Source organism: Bombina bombina, chromosome 11 (assembly GCF_027579735.1).
Source record: "Bombina bombina isolate aBomBom1 chromosome 11, aBomBom1.pri, whole genome shotgun sequence".
NCBI lineage: Eukaryota > Metazoa > Chordata > Amphibia > Anura > Bombinatoridae > Bombina > Bombina bombina.
In genome coordinates, this window is record NC_069509.1 from 111,809,674 (window position 1) to 111,829,706 (window position 20,033).

The following is a 20,033-nucleotide window of genomic DNA, read 5'->3' on the forward strand; positions in this document are numbered from 1 at the left end:
TAATTATCTATCTATCTATCTATCTATCAAATCTATAATAAATAGATAGATAATTTCCCAGACAGAGAAATTCAAGACGTGTGGGCTGTGACCCATGGTAAGGTTCCCAGACGGAGTTGCGGCGCCCGAGGCTCTGATTAGAACAGAGCACTCTGGAGCGTATCTGCCCTCGGCCGAAATCGGAACATTCTTCGGCTTCTTTTTCAATAAACAGTTTTCATGAGAGAAACAAACTTTTCCAACTTTAACTACACGGAAGCTGTTAATGTACACATTACCTAGGTGATTAGAACAGAGCACTCTGGAGCGTATCTGCCCTTGGCGGAAATCGGAACATTCTTCGGCTTCTTTTTTAATAAACAGTTTACATGAGAGAAACAAATGTTTCCAACTTTAACTACACGGAAGCCTTTAATGTGCAGATTACCTAGGTAATGTGCACATTAACTGTTTCTGCACTTTAACTGTAACATACAGGGAGTGCAGAATTATTAGGCAAATTAGTATTTTGACCACATCATCCTCTTTATGCATGTTGTCTTACTCCAAGCTGTATAGGCTCGAAAGCCTACTACCAATTAAGCATATTAGGTGATGTGCATCTCTGTAATGAGAAGGGGTGTGGTCTAATGACATCAACACCCTATATCAGGTGTGCATAATTATTAGGCAACTTCCTTTCCTTTGGCAAAATGGGTCAAAAGAAGGACTTGACAGGCTCAGAAAAGTCAAAAATAGTGAGATATCTTGCAGAGGGATGCAGCACTCTTAAAATTGCAAAACTTCTGAAGCGTGATCATCGAACAATCAAGCGTTTCATTCAAAATAGTCAACAACAAGGCGCAAAATAACTGCCCATGAACTGAGAAAAGTCAAGCGTGCAGCTGCCAAGATGCCACTTGCCACCAGTTTGGCCATATTTCAGAGCTGCAACATCACTGGAGTGCCCAAAAGCACAAGGTGTGCAATACTCAGAGACATGGCCAAGGTAAGAAAGGCTGAAAGACGACCACCACTGAACAAGACACACAAGCTGAAACGTCAAGACTGGGCCAAGAAATATCTCAAGACTGATTTTTCTAAGGTTTTATGGACTGATGAAATGAGAGTGAGTCTTGATGGGCCAGATGGATGGGCCCGTGGCTGGATTGGTAAAGGGCAGAGAGCTCCAGTCCGACTCAGACGCCAGCAAGGTGGAGGTGGAGTACTGGTTTTGGCTGGTATCATCAAAGATGAGCTTGTGGGGCCTTTTCGGGTTGAGGATGGAGTCAAGCTCAACTCCCAGTCCTACTGCCAGTTTCTGGAAGACACCTTCTTCAAGCAGTGGTACAGGAAGAAGTCTGCATCCTTCAAGAAAAACATGATTTTCATGCAGGACAATGCTCCATAACACGCGTCCAAGTACTCCACAGAGTGGCTGGCAAGAAATGGTATAAAAGAAGAAAATCTAATGACATGGCCTCCTTGTTCACCTGATCTGAACCCCATTGAGAACCTGTGGTCCATCATCAAATGTGAGATTTACAAGGAGGGAAAACAGTACACCTCTCTGAACAGTGTCTGGGAGGCTGTGGTTGCTGCTGCACGCAATGTTGATGGTGAACATATCAAAACACTGACAGAATCCATGGATGGCAGGCTTTTGAGTGTCCTTGCAAAGAAAGGTGGCTATATTGGTCACTGATTTGTTTTTGTTTTGTTTTTGAATGTCAGAAATGTATATTTGTGAATGTTGAGATGTTATATTGGTTTCACTGGTAAAAATAAATAATTGAAATGGGTATATATTTGTTTTTTGTTAAGTTGCCTAATAATTATGCACAGTAATAGTCACCTGCACACACAGATATCCCCCTAAAATAGCTATAACTAAAAACAAACTAAAAACTACTTCCAAAACTATTCAGCTTTGATATTAATGAGTTTTTTGGGTTCATTGAGAACATGGTTGTTGTTCAATAATAAAATTAATCCTCAAAAATACAACTTGCCTAATAATTCTGCACTCCCTGTATATACACACACATGATTATATATAGGTACAGATATAAACAAATTTATATATATAATAATAACTGTTTAGAAATGTGCAGAACATTGGAATGTGAAATATTTACAGTAAATACACAGTATAACACTTTATTAAAGGGATATTCCAGCCCACACTGAAAACCACATGGGTGCATTTCTGTACAGAAGCAATTTTGTAATATAAATGCATTAGCAAAAATGCTTCTAATAAAAGCAATAGCTGTTTCAAAAGTGTATTTAAGTATGCACAGTGCACCAGCATTTTAAATACAGCACTTGCTCAGAGAGCCTAAGGTGCTTGTACCATCTGGTAATGACTCAATTTGTTAATTGCTGACATAATAGAAGCCCCAGTGATGATCTGAGCAGCTACATTATTTAAAATGTGTGTGCAGTGACAAAATCTAGTTATGCTTCACGTGCACGTGCAGAGAAAAATGTTAACACAAATACAGTGATAACTTTTACTAGAAGCATTTTTGCCAATACATGTATATTGCCAATATCTTTCTATTCAAAGATGTAATTAATCTATGTGCATTTAAATTTTGACTTGAATGTCCCTTTAAATATGAATATTGCATAAATATGATGTTACATGTTTTCATCTACTTAACTGCAAAGGGCTCCAATGCACTTAAATATATGTCTATATATGTGTACATATGTATGTATTTATGTGTTTATATGTATATACAGTATGTCTATAAATACATATATACACATATAAATACATACATATCTATCTTTAGACATGTATATGCAAGCATGTATCTCTATGTTAAAGCCCTTTGTATGCCTTTCTTTTTTTCTAACACCTGAGACTTCATATCTTTGAGCCCATATAACTTTTATATGCAATATTTGAAAACAAAATTTTAGATGGTATTTAAATAAGCATACTTTGTAATATATTTTTGTTGAGTTTTGTGACACTTTTTTGTTTTGCAAAACAGTTAACCACAGCTCTGAGGATGTAGTAACCCAACAAGTGATATATATATATATATATATATATATATACACTGTATGTGTGTGTGTGTACAGATGTGTTTACTATATATACTGTACATATTTCACATTCCAATGTTCTTGACTTACAGGAAATTGTACTTTTTATTGTAAATACATATTTCTATATACTGTATATCTGTATATACCTATAATTGTATGTATATTCATATAGATATGTATTTTACATAAATAGTATCATATATATATTAATAAAAAAAAGTACATTACTTTCTATGTGAAGAACATAGGAATGTAAAAATATGCATCTTGCACATCGGGTTTTGCGATTTGGACATTAACATTGTTGGGTTAGCGCACATTAAAATTTAGTAATTTTAAGGCGCGTTACTGAAAAATTACATGTAAAATATTAAACAAAATGAATAAAAAATAATTAAACATACTGTAAAATATTCGACATAATCGATAGAATATATTTATATATTTTACAGTATGTTTAATAATTTTGTGGGCTTCACTCATAATCTAGCCCAATAGTGCTAAAACATTTAGCCTGACTTATTATTATTATTATTATTATTATTATCGGTTATTTGTAGAGCGCCAACAGATTCTGCAGCGCTAATCATAAAACAAATCTCTTTAAAACAATGTTAACAATAAACAATAAATTAAATAGCATTGCTCTTCACTCAGAAGAAAGTGTTATTTTTATAAAACAAATAGATAGATACTGTAGATAGATATAGATATAAAGTATACCTTCAGGTTATTGCTCAAGCGAAAGCCAGAACAGGTTTTTGTAGCGTGCCAAGCAACACTATCCAAATTCCAGATGTAACTTGTAATGTAAGTGCAAAAATAGAAGTGCTATTGATTTCACTTGAGCATAGTTAGCGCTCACTAGTACTAATATTTTTGTTTTGTGCTCCACTTGTAATCAAGCCCTTCATGTCATAGATGAGTGAGAGGATTTTGGCACTTAAAGGGACAGTACACTATAAAATAGTTTTTATATTAATGTATTTTTAATGACTTGTTGTTATACCATCTGCAGAGTATAAAATGTTTGAGACATTGCATTTCAGGTTTATTTGTGTATATAAAGTAGCTGGTTTTGTGATTTTAAACCCTAGCCTTTTACAGTGGGTTGAGCTTCAGGTAATATCAGATCTCATTACACTTTCACTTTGTGTACACACACTTGCTTTTTTATGTTATATTTGTCTGGAAAACCAAAGCTCAATACTTAGAGAGAACAATGGAAAATTATAATTGTATTACTTAACTACCCTTCACCCCACTAGGAGTGTAATTTATTCTGCAGGCTGTGTTTTCTTAGGCTATTCAATAGCATACTCCAGTATAGAAACTTTCAGTATAGGTGCAGACACCACAGGCTAAATCAGCTATTTCAAATGTCAAAATATGGGTAAAGGAGCTACTTGTAAACAATTTAATACACTCCAACAGGGAAAATGGATCATTGGGAACAATTTAAAGGGGATACTTTTTTAGGGGGTGAGCAGTTCCTTTAAGGGGCTTTCCCATAAACATAGCATTGAGTTGTTTAATAAAAATAACAAAAATTCTAATAGCAGTAGCATGAAAAGTTAATAGGGTATATTTATGAAGCAGCAGATGCTGCTTATTTCGCGCAAGCCTTTTGGCTTGCTGGAAATGTAAGTTAAGAAGCAGCGGTCATAAAACCGTTGCTCCTTAACTTATCCACAACCTCTGAGTTGGTGGACAGCAATCATCCTGATCAAATACTATCGGGATGATTAACACCCCCTGCTAGCAGCCAATGTGCAGTGGGAGGCATTGCACAAGCATTTCAATAGAAATGCTTGTGCAATGTTAAATTCTGACAGCATATGCTACAGCGGATCATTTCTGTCCGACATTTGTTAAATGGGCCCCTACGGATCTATATAATATTATTATATTCTGTAAGGTGGCATGCTTTTAACATTTAATTGGAGATTTATGGCTCCATTTATCAAAGGCAGGACGGATGAGGTTCGCAATCTTGAACCTTGTCTACCCAGATTGTGCAATGGTGCCCCCTGCTTGCGAATGGCCAATCGTGCATAAAAGGGGGCTGTCAATCATCTTGATCAGATCAAGATTCAGATCAAGATTCAGCATTGCACCAGCTGCTCTTGTGAGCTGCTGGTCCAACGCCGCCCCCTGCAGACTCGTGGCCAATCGGCCGCAAGCAGATGGGTGTCAATCAACCCGATCGTACTCGATCGGGTTGAATTGTGGTGATCTCTGTCTGTCTCATCAGAGCAGGCGGACAGGTTATGGAGCAGCGGTCTTTAGACCGCTGCTCCATAACTTGCGTTTCTGGCGTTTCTGGCGAGTCTGAAGACTTGCCAGAAACACGGGCAGTCAAGATCCGTACGGAGCTTGATAAATGGGCCTCTAAAAGTATATATGTGAGTGTGCGCGCATGAAATTTAGTAGTTGTGTAGTGGCCTTGTAGAGTTTGTGTAAAGTGTGTCAGTAGTGTGTAGTGTTTGTATAATATTTACGTAGCATTTGTGCGCAGTGTTTTTGTGCTCTCAGGTTTCCATTTATGTAGACCAGTGGTTGCCAACCGCAGTCCTCAAGGACCCCCAACAGCCCTGGTTTTCATTATAGCTGAACCAGTGCACAGGTGAAATAATCAGCTGATGGATGAGAGCAGGTTGGTTACAGATAGCTATAATGAAAACCAGGACTGTTGGGGGTCCTTGAGGACTGCGGTTGGCAACCACTGATGTAGACTACAGGACATTAATGTAGTTACTTACTGCTCAGCACCATACAAGCCAATATCTACATCAACTGCATAATTATAATCTGCTGACCAATGCTGTTACTTAGCATTTCTTGAAATATACCAACATTAGGGACTTTTATATCCCAGCAACTGCTTCTCAATTTTTCATAAACCAAGAAAGCACTTTAGACAAAAAATCTATTGGCATGAATATTTTTTTTTTTAATAAAACACTGGTGCAGCAATACTACATTTAGCCAGCAATCAGCACGCGCTATCCACGTGATGAACCAAAATTGGACCAGATCATAAGCTTAGATTCCTGCTTTTCAAATAAAGATAGCAAGAGAATAAAGAAAATTTGATAACAGGAGTAAAGTAGAAAGTTGTTTAAAATGTCATGCTCTATCTGAATCACGAAAGAAAAAAAACTTGGGTTTAGTGTCCCTTTAAAAGGTTTAGTAAAACAACTTTGCAGTATACTTTCATTAAAAACAAAGTGTAGCAAATAACCTCAATTATTTAAAGGTTAATCCATGTTGAATGGTCCTATTGGATCTGACTGTAAAGGTGAGATCCTGTTTGAAATGTATTAAAGGACCACTTAATGCAGTAGAATTGCATAATTAACAACTGCATAATAAAAAGACAATGCAATAACACCTAGGGGCCTATAAATCAAAGGTCTTGCGGACCTGATCTGACCTGACCTCGCTGAATGCGGAGAGCAATACGCTCTCCGTATTCAGCATTGCACCAGCAGCTCACAAGAGCTGCTGGTGCAACGCCGCCCCCTGCAGACTTGCAGCCAATGAGCAGGCTCAGAGCAGGCGGACAGGTTTATGGAGCAGCGGTCTCTAGATTCGCCAGAAACACGGGCCCACAAGCTCCATTCGGAGCTTGATAAATGGGCCTCCTACTCTGAACTTCAAATAAGCAGTAGATTTTTTTCTGGCAAGTTAATGGTTTCTCCCATTTTCCGGCTTCCTGTATCATGTGACACCAGGGGCGTATTTAGGTTTTGTGCTGCCCTAGGCACTCAAAATTCTGCTGCCCCCCCCCCCCCCCCCCCACCAAAAAAAAAAAAAAAAAAAAAAAAGGTTTTAGGCCTTTTTTCCCCTTCATATTTTATTGGGTCCGTGTGTATTTTTTTTTTTTCCATAACAATTCAAAAGAAAATGGGCTAGCAAAACACTTGCATACAGGTGGGTTGGATTGCATGCATCTCATACCATTTTCTCCCTGAGAGAAGGAAGAGAAAAGAAGGGGAGGGGAAGAAAAGGGAGGGAAAGGAAAGAAGGAAGGGAGGGAGAAGAGAAAAGTGGGTAGTGAGAGGAGAAAATGGGGGAGGGAAACAAGGGAGGGAAAGAAAGTGATAGAAGGGAGCGAGTTGGGAGAAAGAAGGGAGGGAGGAAGGAAAGGAGGGAAAGAAATAAAGAAGGGAGTTGAAGGAGGGAGTGAGTTGAGGAAGGGAGGGAGGAAGGGAGAGAAAGAAGAATACACTTTGAAAACTATCACTGCCCTTTACATGAAACAACATACAATAATTACCATCATTCAAGTAATGAAACGTTTTAAGTGTCCGTTTACTATTTACTTAGTGGGCTCATGAATGCAGAGAAAGCTAGCTATTAGTAGCTAACATACATTAGCGCTGAGAGTTTATGATTAGACATCACATGAATGCAGAGAAAGCTAGCTATTAGTAGCTAACATACATTAGCTCTGAGAGTTTATGATTAGACATCTCAAGCTAAGCAATGCACATACGCATCAAGTCTGTTAGTTACTAAGACCTGCAACAAGCACTGCGCTCACAGATCCACTCCACAGCTGACAAGGGGAGGCAGCATATCGGCACAAGGTCTTCTCCTCCAGCCTCACCTTGTAAGCATATCCCCGGGCAAGTTTCTCACCAAAAACGCTTCCACTACAAAAATGCCGGCGGCTCTAAATGAAGCAACGGTTTAAAGTAGCACTGTCTGTGAAGAGCAACCTTAATCAGCGCACGTGCCTTGTCTTCTCTGTAAAAGCCTGCACTTTAATCGCTCAATGTACTGTGTGCTGGCTTTTAGAGAGAGGATAGGGCATATGTGCTGCCCCTCCCAAATCTGCTGCACTAGGCACCGGCCTTGTTGGTCTAGGCCATAATACGCCCCTGTGTGACACACATCAGCCAATCACAGACTATTATACGTATACCCTATGAGCTTGTGCACATGCTCAGTAGGATCTTGTTCCCTAGACAATGTGAATATAAAAAGACTGTGCAAAATCTGATAATGGAAGTAAAATGGAAAGGGCCTTTAAACTGAATGATCTATCTGAATCATAAAAGTTTATTTTGACTTGAGTGTCCTTTTAAGCATCACATTACCTATATTTTACACAGATTTGTTAGTGGGTGTTCCCGCCATTCATATCTATAGTTGTATGTGGTAAATAATACATGATATACTGCTCTTCAGAACTGCTTAGAATGAGGAAACAACTACAAAAAAATTACAAGGTCAACACTTCAGAAATACACAAACAGTTTAAGTAAATGTCTGCAATTGTAAAATATTCACAATTCTATTTTAAGATGGTGAAGTAGTCTTACGGGATAAAATGATAAGAGTCTTGAGAAGATGACCGTGGGCTTTCTGGGTCATTCTAGAGGTAGGGCCTGGATTTTTAAAGGGATATGAAATGCAAAAAAATTATTTTATGATCCAGAAAGAGCAAAAGCACAACAGAACAATCTCTGTTTTTATATACTTGCGTCCCTGATCAAGTAAAACGATTCAGACACAGTTCAGTGTAAAGATTCTTGTTAGTTCTCAGGTAGTAAGATTATTGATTGCTTACCCTCTGTCCTTCAGTAAATCTCTGCGGTGAAGGGTACCGGTCTCACTGGGCTAGCTATTTCTTGTATTTACCTGCTCCAGCATTGATTCCTCTCACCGGTTTACCAAAACCCCCTTTTCCGCCGTTATACACTGATCCGTCTGCTTGGGCGTCTGTGGAGCTCACGTGACCTTAGTGTTGAACCGGAAGTCCTCTTGGTTCTACTCCGTTCATTGGTCCGCTCCACAACTTGCCTCAGGATTGGATGAAAGTCGTCCCTAGGACACTCCGCGAAGCTGTCAGCTCGTATGTTCACGGAGCAAGGTATGGGGAGAAAGCTTCAGCTGTGCTACACTTGAGATAGTCAGTCTATAGCCAATCAAAAACAGGAAGAAAGGAGCACCAGCCAGGAGCCTCGTATAAAAGTTGAAGGATTTATTTTCCACAAATTAAGAACAAGCCTGTCACACAGGCCATATTAGCAATAATATTGAAAATGAAGTCAGCATTTGAAGCACAAGCTGATGCGTTTCGGCTGTTACCGTAGTCGTAGCTGCTGGCTTCTAATCCTGAGACTCAACCTTTTAAAATAAACATGCTGCTTCTGATTGGTTGTCAGTTAATTGCATGATTAATGACATATTCTGCAATTAACTATTGCTAGCCCTCTAATCTGTCTGCCTGCAAAAGTGTTCTACTTAGCTAAGCATGAAAAAATTATTACTTATGTAGTTAAATGAATGCACTTATGTTGATGAAGTGTCTAAATACTTACATCTTTACAATATAAAGTAAATACATACTGTTACCTCTTACTTCACATCCTTAGTAAATGTTATGCTGTATTTAAATATTACATACCCTGACTGAGCAAAGACAATTGTTAGGTGTTAATATTTCACCTGGGGTAGTAACATATATACTTATAAACAATACATGTCGTTTATGAACCTTATATTAGAATTCATTAAAAAGGTTATGCTATATGTAGATGAAGAGTAATTTTGTTATCTTGTCTTATTTATTTATGTTTGGACAAATTTATAAATCCCATGCCTAATATCTTAAACCTTCAGCAAGAGATATATTTTACTAACATTATGTTGGACCCATTTGTTTAAAATTTGTATTGAACTGAACCCCAAGTTAATGGTAATGTACATTAATACCAATACGTTGTCAAAATGTTAGAAAGGAGATGGAGGATAAGGGATAACCAGATTGAGTCAAGTGCAGTTAAGAATAAAAATAGAAAAATATAGTTTTATTCTTTAATTTTAATTTTAATTTATTGGGACCTTACATTTGATAGTATGTTTATTAAGAGAGGCCCCTGCATGGGATACCACAGCAGGGTAGAATTATTCTTAGGCACTATATAGGGACTTAAATTTTTAATATTTTTATATATACAGACTCTTCACTGGACAGATATCAAATGTTTCATTGCCAAAAATTTATCAGATCATAATCTGAATTGAGCCCTCCTGGGCATCTGGTTTTCAACTCCAGAAAACTTCTCTTTTACCCAGGAGGGTCTCACGATCACCTCCTCTTTCTGGAAGTGCAACTTTTTCAATGCATGTCCAGCTAAATGAATCGGGGCTTTTATTGTGTCTTTGCGCAAAGTGTTTCACAAGAGGGGTACTTGCTGTTCCCTTCTTGATGGTTGAGAGGTGTTCCCTAATCCGGGACCTTATCTCTCAGGTTATGAGGCCCACGTATTGTTTCTCACAAATGTTGCATGTTATTAAGTAGATCACGAAAGAAGATCTACAATTTAGCAAGAAAATTTCTTAAAAACTTGCCCTGTAACAGTGGACCTAAAATTATCCTCCGTGTCCACTTTCGCACATGCCACACACGATCTATTGTGGCGACGGAACATGCCATGCGAGGTGAGCCAAGATGATTCTCTCCTCTCCTGCTTGGGTAATTTAGTTGGTGCAATAAAATTGCCGATTGTTTTACCTCTTTTGTACGCAAATTTGCAGTTTGCTGCTGTCAAATTCGCTAGGGAATCATCAGCCCTCAAAAGAGGGATGTGTCTCCTTATTATCTTACAAATTTCGTTATATTGTTCAGAATAATCTGTAACAAAAAGAATATTGTCTTTGCTCTCCATATGTGTTTTAGATTCCAACAATTTTCTGGGCTTCAGCAAGTCAGCTCTGTCCAGACCTTCTACTGTATTAAAGGCCTCCCGAATTGTTTTATTGTCATAGCCTCGTTCTTTCAGGCGCATAGATAGACCTGCAGCCTGATGGTTTATAGGTCTGTTGGTCTGAACAATTTCTTTTCAGACGAACAAATTGGCCTTTTGCCACTCCCTTAAAGACACTCCTGGGATGATTGCTTCTGGCATGCAGTAGCGTATTACCAGAAATTGGTTTTCTGTATACATTTGTTGCTACTGTTTTGCCATGACTTCCCAGGAGAGTTATGTCCAAATAATTGATCTGGTCCCTGTTCCATTCATGGGTAAAACTTAAATTCAGATCATTCGAGTTCAGATAATCCAAAAAGGTATCATCCTGATCACCACACCAGATGATCAGCAGGTCATCGATGGACCTTTTATACAGCACAATACTTGAGCCAAAGGGGTTTCCACCTCCATAGATGTGGCACTGCTCCCACCAACCCATGTAAAGGTTGGCGTATGATGGGGCAAATTTAGCCCCCATCGCAGTGCCACAAATCTGGAGGTAGAACACCCCCTCGAACTCAAAGTAATTGTGCTGCAATAAAAATTCAGTTACCCTAAGGGTAAATTCACAAAAGTCTGGATTTTCTCCATAATACTTCCTCATGTAGAAAGAGCAAACCATTGAAAAAAGTTCTTTTGTCAAATGTGCTTTGTTCCCATGATATTCTGTGTGAAAGAGACATTTAGGTAGGTGTTAGTAGCACTAGATGGCAGGAAATAGTGCTGCCAATAAGTGCTACAGAAATGGGCAGACTCCTAAGTATACATCCCTGCTTTTCAACAAAAGATACCAAGAGACTGAAGAAAAATTGATAGTAAATTAGAAAGTTGTTTAAAATCCCATGCTCTATCTGAATCATAAAAGAAAAATATATCTGGTTTTCATATCCCTTTAATCTAATCTTTTTTTAGTATAGGGCTTTTTAAAAATTGTTGTTTTTTTTTCCGGGGGGAGTTACTTTGGTTTTGTAAAGGGATTTTTTGATGCAAAAAAGCTATAATCACTTCAGCTCGTACACTGCCGGACAAATTACATTCCCAGGGCAATTTTTAGAGTTGGTTTTAGTGTTAGTATAGGGTTTTTTTATTTTGGGGTGGGCTTTTTTTAAGGGGACTTTAGTTTTAGGTTAGGCCTTACTGTTTGTTTGTTTGTTTTTTTGGTAGTGCTTTATTTTTGGCAATTTTTATTTTTTTGTGACTCAAAGGGTCTTAGGTTAGGGTTTCTTGTGGGGGGTTAGTGGTTAAGTAGTTAGAGTTAGCTTGCGATGGGAGAGATGTGCCAGTTTAGGGATTATTAGTTTAGGGGGTTTATGGTAATTTTTTGTTGCAGTTAAGGGATTAATAGGTTATGTGTTTTGCAATGGGGTTGTGATAGTTTAGGGGTTAATAGGTTAGGGGGTGATTATTTTAATAAATTATGGCAGATTAGGGATTAGTGTAGCAGTGTTAGGATGCTCTGGGGATGAGGGAGTGTGAAGGGTTAATAGTTTAAAGGAGCATTATATGTATATGTTACGGGTAAAGTCAGAAATTGGGTAATCCTTGGATTATCTAGTGGCTCTGGGTAAAGCCCAGTGTAAAATCATATTTTGGGCTTTACCCGGGTAATCCTAGGATTACCCAAAGGTTTCTGGATAAAGCTAATAAAATCATACATTGGGCTATACCCGAATAATGCTAGGAGCTTAATGCTAGGAAAACACACGAACAGTAAATTAAACATTTTTATTTTGGATTAAACAAACACTTATGTTTTGTACAATGTTTTGGTTACAACAACAGGAAATTAAACATTTTTACAACATGAAACATTTTTTTTTTTTTCAAAAGTAAACATTTTTATTTTTCTTATGTGGATTTTTCATATGTTTTCTACCATGTTTTTTTACAACAACAGAAATTAAAATTTTTGTGTTATTGTGTTCTTGGACAGACCAGACTGTCTGTCGCACACGCGTTCTGTCAGAGAAACTTTAAAAGCACGTTGTGGGGGGTGGGACCCATGGTTAGGTTCCCATAGGTTGTTGCGGAGCCCGAGGCTCTGATTAGAACAGAACTCTGGAGCGTATCTGCCCTCGGCCGTTAATGCACAATCTTATTGGTCCGTGTCTCAGTGAGGTCACTGGATGCACAACCAATCAGATAAAATCATGCATTAATGGCTAAGGGCAGATACGCTCCAGAGAGTTCTGTTCTAATCAGAGCCTTGGGCGCCACAAACACCTCGGGTAACCTAACCATGGGTCACACCCCCATAATGTGCTTTTAAAGGTTCTTTTATATAACCACAATTCTGAAAAAGTTGGGACAGTATGGAAAATGCAAAAAAATAACTAAGCAAAATAATAACTAAACAAATTTCACCCTGTACTATATTGAAAACACATGATTAACACATGATTTTTACAACGGCTGTTTTTTCCAAAAACTATTTGAAATGTTGAGTTGTCGGACCTCAAAACATGATTCCACTGTGCTACTGTCACCAGAGAAGTCAGCGGCATTTCTGGACAGTGTTGATGTATGGCTTCTGCTTTGCATAGTAAAGGCTTAACTTGCATCTCTGGATGCTGCGGCCAATGGTGTTGACCGACTAAGGTTTACCAAAGTATTCCCGAGCCCATGTCAGGATATACAATACAGACTCGGTTTTTGAGGCAGTGACATCTGAGGGATCAAAGATCACGCACATTCAGAAGTGGTTTTTGGCCTTTACCTTTAAGCATCGAGATTTGACCGGATTCCTTGAATCTTTTAATTATATTGTGCACTGCAGAAGGTGGAATGCCCAAAATCCTACCGATTTTTCTTTATGGAATGTTGTTCTCAAAGTTTTGGATTATTCGCTGATGCATCTGTTGGCAAATTGGTGAGCCTCGGCCCATCCTTGTTCTTGAAGGACTAGGCCTTCTTTGGTGTCTCCTTATATACTATGATTACACAATTCCCTCACCTGTTTCATATTACCTTCTTATTTATACTTGTCACATCGCTATTAGTCCCAACTTTTTTGGAATGTGTTGCAGTCATCATATTTAAAATAAGTGTATTTTTTCAACAATACATTAAATTCACAAAGTAAAACATCAAATAATGTTTTAATAATGTGTTTTCAATATCGTACAGGGTGAATTGAATTTTTAAATGACTCTTTTTGTTTGCTTTTTTTTTTTACTGTCCCAACTTTTTTTGCATTGGGGTATGAATATAATTATATTTAGAAAATGAATATTAATATTCAAAATAAAAATAGAATACGGGTAAAAACAGCTGTTTAACAGCACTACAATACTTAAAATACATGTATCGACATAGCTCCTAGATTTATAATAGGAAGGTTTTCTCTTTTGTCTTTATTAGTAAGGTAGATCGCAGACATTACATAGATGTAGGTGTTCGGTGGGAGTTAGCTGGGTGTTCCAAGGGACAGAGGCGTAACTAGAAACCACAGGGCCCAGGTGCAAGAATCTAAGAAGGGGCCCCCCCCACCACCCCTCCCCCCTCCAAAAAAAGGTGAATTTAATACATTATTATTATTTTTTTACATTTAACACAGAAAAAAAATGTGAATCAGATTACATGTCTGCAAAAGGAGGTACCCGGTGCCCACAGTCTGTGAGATGGTCTGACCCCCTATTACTATATATATATATATATATATATATATATATATATATATATATATATATATATAGTGACACTCCCCAGTACTGTATATAGTAAGTTAGTGACACAGTCTGTAATCTGCTGGTGAGATGGCTGGCCTGACCCTACCCACCCAGTACTTTATAAAGTGACCACAGTAGTCAGTGACATGGTCCACCCCCCATACTGTATATAGTGGTACTGTATGGTGACACTGTTTACCCCCTGCCCCCCCATGCTGTAGTAACAAGGTCTGTAATTTGCTGATTCCACAAACATACACAAACACACATACATGCATAAATACACACACAGTCACATACATACACACACACACACCATACACACACACATAAACACCAATTGGTAAAACAGAAACACTAACCCCTGTAGTCATGTCACACTCACATGATATCAGTGCAGGCAGTGGTAGGTTAACGTTTTTTATTTAAAAAAAAAAAAAATTTAAGCTGGGCCCCCACCCTCAGGGGCCCAGTCGCACCTGCGACCTCTGCACCCCCTGTAGTTTCACCCCTGCCAAGGGAGTAACCGGCATTATCATGGGATAACATCGCCAGTAGTTTGATATATTTCAAGCTCTGCCCTGCAGGGTTGATACAGGGATATTAACCACCTTTTCAGTAGTGAAATTTTCCAATGTGAGGCAGGTAGTATATGTTTAGTTACAGTTAGGTTAGTTATGTATTATTTGAAGTGTTCCTGCACAGAAATCTCTTTTGGTTTCAGTGAACGCACTGTGCGTCTGTGCTGTATAGGAACACTTCAAAACCACTCCCCTCGTGCATTTATAGTGCTGACGAGTGGCAATATTGGTGGCATTTTGCAGAAGCCGCTATCCCTGTTATTTCCTATGGGAGACACATCCCCACTTGTCAGCACTTTGCGGTTCAGCCCCCTTTTTGGAATATATATCGACATTCCAATGGACTGCGAGCCTGGCGAACCAAATCAGGCAGTTTCTCATCGGTCTGTCAATGTTTTGAATAAAGGGACCTAAGTGAGTTGTGGTTTGGGAAAAGAATTCCTATTTTTATTTGGACTTGGAATGGACATTTTTACTTCCAGATGCAAGCCTATGCCTTTCTACACAACTGCATCTCACAACCCTGAAATACTTAGAGCCCAATAATCTAAAGGTCTCTGGGCTGGTGAGATTTTTTTATGATGCCCACCAGTACTTCTGTTTCCCTGGTGGAATTATCTAAAGCCTCTTTTTACACTGAAAACATTGTGTCTCGCTAACGGACCTATACTGAATTTATATATAGAAAAGAAATGCATTCAAAAGTACACAGTGAAAACTGTAATTTTAAAAATCATGCAAAATTAATAATTGAACTATTCACTCAAAATGTTATTGTTAAAGTGAAAGTCAATCCTAGCGTTTTACAAACGCTAAGATTGACTATTGAAACAAAAAAAGGGCACTTTCATTTATGAAGTATAAGATACTTCATGTAGAAAGCTCCTTTATTTGTTTCACTCAATCGCCATTCTTATCTGCTACAGCAGCCCACGGCTAAAAAAAATTGTTGCTAAGAGGTGATGTTTTCACCTCTTAGTGAATAGATGTGCGGTAAATCTGGCTCCTATGGGCGCCAAACCGGATTTACCGCATGGCTATTGGCTAAGAGGTGAAAACGTCACCTCTTAACAAATATTTTTTTTTTAGCCGTGGGCTGCTGTAGCAGCTAAGAACGGCGATCGATTGAAACAAATAAAGGAGCTTTCTACATGAAGTATCTTATACTTCATGAATGAAAGCCCCCTTTATTTATTTCAATAGTAAATCCTAGTGTTTGAAAAACGCTAGGATTTACTTTCACTTTAAGGTAAATAAAAAATCGTAACAAAATTGTTAATCAAAAACAAATAATTTGTAAGTAAATTACACAGGAAAATTCGTACTTATAGGTACAAAATACAAAGCGTAATTGTTTTTTTTTCTTAAAATGGCCAATAGTGATGTCGCGAATTGTTCGCCGGCGAACATAGCTTGTTCGCGTTCACAACGGCGGACGAACATATGCGATGTTCGATCTGCCCCCTATTCGTCATCATTGAGTAAACTTTGACCCTGTATCTCACAGTCTGCAGACACATTCCAGCCAATCAGCAGCAGACCCTCCCTCCCAGACCCTCCCAGCTCCTGGACAGCAGCCATTTTAGATTCATTCGGAAGCTGCTTTCTTAGTGAGAGGAGGGACAGTGTAGCTGCTGCTGATTTAATAGGGAAATTGATAGCTAGGCTAGTGTATTCAGTGTCCACTACAGTCCTGAAGGACTCATCTGATCTCTGCTGTAAGGACAGCACCCCAAAAAGCCCTTTTTAGGGCTAGAACATCAGTCTGTTTTTTTTTTCCTGTGCAATCTAATTGCAGTTGCCTGCCTGCCAGCATGTGTGTCAGGCTCACAGCGTATACTGTGCCCACTTGCCCAGTGCCACCACTCATATCTGGTGTAACAGTAGTGTACATTTAAAAAAAACAACTTTTTTGACTGTGAAACATCAGTCTGCTTGTGTAATCTAATTGCAGTTGCCTGCCTGCCAGCGTGTGTGCCAGGCCCACTTGCCCAGTGCCACCACTCATATCTGATATCTGTTGTAACCGTAGTGTAAATTTAAAAAAAAAAAACTTTTTTGACTGTGAAACATCAGTCTGCTAGTGTAATCTAATTGCAGTTGCCTGCCTGCCAGAGTGTGTGCCAGGCCCACTTGCCCAGTGCCACCTCTCATATCTGTTGTAACAGTAGTGTAAATTTAAAAAAATATATATTTTTTGACTGTGAAATATCAGTCTGCTAGTGTAATCTAATTGCAGTTGCCTGCCTGCCAGCGTGTGTGCCAGGCTCACAGCGTATACTGTGCCCACTTGCCCAGTGCCACCACTCATATCTGGTGTAACAGTAGTGTAAATTAAAAAAAAAAAAAACTTTTTTGACTGTGAAACATCAGTCTGCTAGTGTAATCTAATTGCAGTTGCCTGCCTGCCAGCGTGTGTGCCAGGCTCACAGCGTATACTGTGCCCACTTGCCCAGTGCCAAAACTCATATCTGGTGTAACAGTAGTGTACATTTAAAAAAACTTTTTTGACTGTGAAACATCAGTCTGCTAGTGTAATCTAATTGCAGTTGCCTGCCTGCCAGCATGTGTGCCAGGCTCACAGCGTATACTGTACCCACTTGCCTAGTGCCACCACTCATATCTGTTGTAACAGTAGTGTAAATTTAAAAAAAAAAAAAAAAATGACTGTGAAACATCAGTCTGCTTGTGTAATCTAATTGTAGTTGCCTGCCTGCCAGCGTGTGTGCCAGGCCCACTTGCCCAGTGCCACCACTCATATCTGTTGTAACAGTAGTGTAAATTTAAAAAAAAACATTTTTTGACTGTGAAACATCAGTCTGCTTGTGTAATCTAATTGCAGTTGCCTGCCTGCCAGCATGTGTGCCAGGCCCACTTGCCCAGTGCCACCTCTCATATCTGTTGTAACAGTAGTGTAAATTTAAAAAATATATATTTTTTGACTGTGAAATATCAGTCTGCTAGTGTAATCTAATTGCAGTTGCCTGCCTGCCAGCGTGTGTGCCAGGCTCACAGCGTATACTGTGCCCACTTGCCCAGTGCCACCACTCATATCTGGTGTAACAGTAGTGTAAATTAAAAAAAAAACTTTTTTGACTGTGAAACATCAGTCTGCTAGTGTAATCTAATTGCAGTTGCCTGCCTGCCAGCGTGTGTGCCAGGCCCACTTGCCCAGTGCCACCACTCATATCTGGTGTAACAGTAGTGTAAATTTTAAAAAAAACTTTTTTGACTGTGAAACATCAGTCTGCTAGTGTAATCTAATTGCAGTTGCCTGCCTGCCAGCATGTGTGCCAGGCTCACAGCGTATACTGTGCCCACTTGCCTAGTGCCACCACTCATATCTGGTGTAACAGTAGTGTAAATTTAAAAAAAAAAAAACTTTTTTGACTGTGAAACATCAGTCTGCTTGTGTAATCTAATTGCAGTTGCCTGCCTGCCAGCGTGTGTGCCAGGCCCACTTGCCCAGTGCCACCACTCATATCTGTTGTAACAGTAGTGTAAATTTAAAAAAAAAAACTTTTTTGACTGCCACCACTCATATCTGTTGTAACAGTAGTGTAAATTTTTAAAAAAAAAATTTTGACTGTGAAACATCAGTCTGCTTGTGTAATCTAATTGCAGTTGCCTGCCTGCCAGCATGTGTGCCAGGTTCACAGCGTATACTGTGCCCACTTGCCCAGTGCCACCACTCCTATCTTGTTTAATAGTAGTGTAAGTGTACATTTAAAAAAAATAAAAAAAATTTGACTGTGAAACATCAGTCTGCTTTTTTTGTGTCAGGCTAACAGCGTATACTGTGCCCACTTGCCCAGTGCCACCACTCATATCTTGTTTAATAGTAGTGTAAGTGTACATTTAAAACAAAAAAACTTTTTGGACTGTGAAACATCAGTCTGCTTTTTTGTGTCAGGCTCACAGCGTATACTGTGCCCACTTGCCCAGTGCCACCACTCATATCTTGTTTAATAGTAGTGTAAGTGTACATTTAAAAAAAAAAAACTTTTTTGACTGTGAAACATCAGTCTGCTTTTTTGTGTCAGGCTCACAGCGTATACTGTGCCCACTTGCCCAGTGCCACCACTCATATCTTGTTTAAAAGTAGTGTAAGTGTAAATTTAACAAGATTTAAAATTTTTGGACTGTGAAACATCAGTCTGCTTTTTGTGTCAGGCTCACAGCGTATACTGTGCCCACTTGCCCAGTGCCACCACTCATATCTTTTTTAATAGTAGTGTAAGTGTACATTTAAAACAAAAAAAACTTTTTGTACTGTGAAACATCAGTCTGCTTTTTTGTGTCAGGCTCACAGCGTATACTGTGCCCACTTGCCCAGTGCCACCACTCATATCTTTTTTAATAGTAGTGTAAGTGTACATTTAAAACAAAAAAAACTTTTTGTACTGTGAAACATCAGTCTGCTTTTTTGTGTCAGGCTCACAGCGTATACTGTGCCCACTTGCCCAGTGCCACCACTCATATCTTGTTTAATAGTGTAAGTGTACATTTAAAAAAAAAAAAAAAAAAAACTTTTTTGACTGTGAAAGATCAGTCTGCTTTTTTGTGTCAGGCTCACAGCGTATACTGTGCCCACTTGCCCAGTGCCAGCACTCATATCTTGTTTAATAGTAGTGTAAGTGTAAATTTAAAAAAAAATTAAATTTTTGGACTGTGAAACATCAGTCTGCTTTTTGTGTCAGGCTCACAGTGTATACTGTGCCCACTTGCCCAGTGCCACCACTCATATCTTGTTTAATAGTAGTTTAAGTGTACATTGAAAAGAAAAAAAACTTTTTTGACTGTGAAACATCAGTCTGCTTTTTTGTGTCAGGCTCACAATGTATACTGTGCCCACTTGCCCAGTGCCACCACTCATATCTTGTTTAATAGTAGTGTAAGTGTACATTTAAAACAAAAAAAACTATTTGGACTGTGAAACATCAGTCTGCTTTTTTGTGTCAGGCTCACAG